Source organism: Pteronotus mesoamericanus, unplaced genomic scaffold, assembly GCF_021234165.1.
Source record: "Pteronotus mesoamericanus isolate MK-2021 breed Mesoamerican mustached bat unplaced genomic scaffold, CSHL_Meso_final contig_43, whole genome shotgun sequence".
In the NCBI taxonomy this organism is placed as follows: Eukaryota; Metazoa; Chordata; class Mammalia; order Chiroptera; family Mormoopidae; genus Pteronotus; species Pteronotus mesoamericanus.
The window spans coordinates 625,638-629,716 of record NW_026555161.1 but is presented as its reverse complement, the minus strand read 5'-3'; the positions used below and the strand labels follow the sequence as shown (position 1 = coordinate 629,716).

General features: G+C 35.9%; 1 pseudogene; it reads right to left on the bottom strand.

The window, feature by feature from the left end:
- Nucleotides 1-2,260: 2,260 nt before the first annotated feature.
- Nucleotides 2,261-2,847, bottom strand: LOC129073776 (60S ribosomal protein L9-like; annotated as a pseudogene).
- Between the last annotated feature and the right edge of the window lie 1,232 nt (nucleotides 2,848-4,079).

The window sequence follows — 4,079 nt, the reverse complement described above, 5'->3', positions numbered from 1 at the left end:
GTTAATTTGTGTCTTGTTCAAAGATCTCCCACTGGACTTCCGCCGCCAATCGCTCAGAGGCATAGCGCCATCTCCAGGCTGACACTTCCACTGAGGCGGTGTGATTCCCTTTGTAGGCAGACAGCTCAAATTTCTTTAATGAATGACTGCATCAGCATTCTGTAAAGTTGTAACAATGGAAAAGTCTCTTTACTGATAATACCCTAAAATTATGACAGAGCTACTCCGAACTGCGAAATCTCCAGTATTCATTCTATAAATTTCTTCATTGTTTACTGCATAATAAACTAATCATAAGCAAATGAACAATAAAAAAACAGCATTACTGACCAAAATTATAGTTTACCACACTTAGATTTTGCAAAGACAAAATATAAATGCCTACACAAGAAAACAGAAACTCTTCCTTAGGTAAAATAATATTTATTTAAAAGGCTGTAAATTTAACTTGTTTTTAGTATATTTTATCACTTAACAGAAAAAAATTGTTTTATGGAGAAAATATATCAATTTTTTTAACTTAATTTTAAATTACATCAGACTAATTGTGTTCAGAGTAGGCCAGATAAAGCTGATCATGGCTAAGCCCTCTTCCCTCGAATATTTTAGTCTGCCCAAGTAGAGGTGCATATGGAAACTATTCTGCACACAAACACACACGCAGACACACATATAAGGCACCTAGGCAACTTTTTAAAAGTAGGACATGCAGAAATATTCTAGATAAAATCAATTTAGACTTTTGTAAGTCTCTTGGTAGACAGAAGGAACACGATACAATTCTTAATATATGCACAGAAACTTCATTTTTTTGTTTCTGGTATTGATTAGAGCTGGTGCTTTATTGTTCTCTCAATTACAGTACCCTTGCACAACCTTCTGCCTCAACCCCTTTTATCTCCTTTTAGAGAAAAATTCTTTTCTTACCTTTTTAACAAAGGTGGACAAGTCATGGAAATCTGGTTGGGAGAAGGTAGATCTCTTCTAGAAATCAGGACTTAGGTTGGGAGATAACCCACTTATGTCAGCAGCATGCATTCTGATTTGAAATTGAGGATTTCTCTTGGCAACAACAGAACACAGTCTAGTGATACACAAAAATTGATTAGGCTTAGATATCCTCACTGTTCCAATGAATTCTTATAATAGTACACATTTTCCTGATGGGATCTGCTGCATTGGCATTACATTGCTACTCCCTTTTAAGATAAAGAGTATTTTAAATTATGAATATCTTACTATGGCTAGAAAATATATATGTGAAAACTAATTATTTTTATTAATATTAATTTATTTGTCAGATTATTAATCAGTCACCTGAAAGGGAGCAAATGTCTAACGGAGTGGTAGAAAGGACAGCTGATATTGAAGAATTAGGGAGAACATGCTATAGAAAAGAAAGCAATAAATATTTAAACTCTAAGTGATTCTGGTAAAGGATTGGACCAATGGGGAAGAGAGGACAAGGAGAAGAAATCAATAAAGCCGAGTGAAGAATACTTTCACTTGCTTAAAAATCTTGTCTAGAGCTTGTTTACTACTCTGTCTAGTCTATGAAAGCTGATAGTAAATAAATATGAAACCTTGTATTAAACAGCTACCATATATTTTCTATGATTCTACTATGCCAAAGAAGTATCTATTATCATTACCAAAGCATTTTCTTTCTTCAGCTACTTTCCTTGATTTCTAAACTAAATATCCCAAATTAAATCTCAAATGGAAGATTTTTGTGTTGACTCTTGAGATTACTCAAGTGCTTTATGCATTTTTAAAAACAAATTTCTAAATTAACTGTTTAAAATTTTCTTTTACTTCATTGCACCAGATGATGAATCTGGTAAAACTATTGGAGCAATTAAGTTCTATTAGTCTATTTAATTGTATCTCAGTGCAAGTGCTTTGGGCCTCATCATTTTAGTCATTGTTAACCAGATTGTACAATTCACCAGAGAGTACACTCTGAAGAGCTGCCTCCTGGCTGTGGAATAAAGGACCAACAAAAGCAGGCCTTTCTTCTCAATAATTTTGTCATAAGTAACAGCTGTGTTCCCAGTGCAAAAATACAAACTTAAAACTACCCAGAGAGTTATTCCCTAAAATAACCTATTTCCAGGAGATCTGAATCTGAGTTACAAAACTCAGTATTTGTTTGTTTCCCAAATCAATAAATGACCCTTATTGCATCTGTAAAATAATGCAAATGAGTGTGAAGGATCTTTAAGAATCTTCCTCCTTCTATAGATGGAAAACTTAGCTCTTATTTATTAGCTTGCTGAACTGTTCCTTTTTCAGAAGTATAAATATCATCCAAAAATTTTCTTATATCCTTGTTTTCAACTGCTGTGGCTTGCTGAATCAAAGCAGCTGAATTTAATACAAGTTCAACAAAGTTCAATATCGTTTCCTTCAGGAATCAACTCATCTGCTGGGCTTGAGGTACTGAACAAGCAAACGGCTGACCTCACCCAAACCCTGTAGATGTATTTTTTTGTCCAAGAAATTTCTGACTTCAACAAAAGAACCATTCTCCTGAATAACCATGTTGATGAGGATGTGAGCCTACACAGACCTCATCTTGTAACAGAAGTCCAGGGTAACACCCTTGATCGAGTTCTGTGCATGATTGCCAATAGTGCGAACAGTGGCCAGTTCCTTTCTATTTCCCCACTGTTTGTCAACCGGGAACCTCTTCTTTTTCTTTCCAAAGACACTGAGTTTTACATTGTTGTGACTAAAGTCCGTCCCTCGTGTGCCCCTGGGGCCCTATACAATAACAGTGTGTCCCTTCAGAGTGATGTTGACATTTTCTCGGACGTTGACAGTCATTGCTGAGAGAGTCTTCATCCTTGCAATAGGTGCGGCAAAGAGAGAGCATCTTTCCCTGTTTTTTTTTTTTTTTTATTTTTGGTTTTGTATATGATCTCTAAAACTAATGTACTTTGTCATTTCGGTGTTCAGAGATACTATAAAATACACATTCTAAAGACTGTAGGATGGAGTGAATGAAATCCTTAGGATTCCCCATAGCATGATATTGGTTGTACCTAAATCCTCTGACAATAACTCAGGTGACCAAGTGGATGTATATCGGAATCCGTGCATGTGGGGGTGGGGTGGCAGGGGTGGCAGTGTGCGAGTCTCTGCTCTGCCCCCTCTGCCAGGCCCACTGCAGTTTAATAATTTCTGCTGCAGATTGTATAAGTGCTAATCTTAACATGCGCGCTGTGGTGACTTTTCCTTAACACTGTTTTCAGTTCTTTCATCTCAACTTCATACGTGATTTGTTCTGATAGATACAGTTATTAAAATGGAAGCAGAATTAATCTGTCATTAAATCTTGCAACACATAATAGTTCTAAACAGCCAATGTATTAGAACAGCTCAATGCCTTTTACAAATGACTGAGTCAATGCCAGTTCTTCCACTGTTCTTCTGAACAAATTGAGCAGCTTGTATAAGCAGTCAGTGATACCTCCTATGCAACCTTGGAAAGTCCAATCTGTCTTCCTCTGATAGAAGTAAGTTTGAGGTTGGTATAAATTCACACAGTACCAGCTTATGGATTGCCTACTACCAGATGAACCATCTCTTTAATTGGGTATCTTTTAATTGGGAGTTGCTGATACACTCTGCTAACTATGACTAGCTTCAATATTTTAATATGCTATTTCTGTATTTCATTTCCCTGCTGATCTGGTTTCAAATCTCTCTGTGTCTATCTGCTAGTTCCTTACACATCTTTCTTTCATTATTACAAATCTCTTAGTCCCACTCCAGCCTATCCAGTTTGTTTCTCGACTATCATGGCATGGACTAAAATACTTAATCTCTGCAAAATAGAAATGTTTTTAGCACGTGGTTCTTTTAGTTGTTGTCACATGAAAGATAATGATGCATGTTAGTTATTGTTAAAATTAAATACAAAATAGGGACTGGACTTAAAAATTCCCTGAGCAGACAAAACCATTTAAGCCACATAAGTGAAACTTAATTTAGCTTATGAGGCAAAGCAAGCAAAACTTAACTTGGACCACTTATTGCAAATGCTTCTGATTATCATAAAAGAAACATAAGTC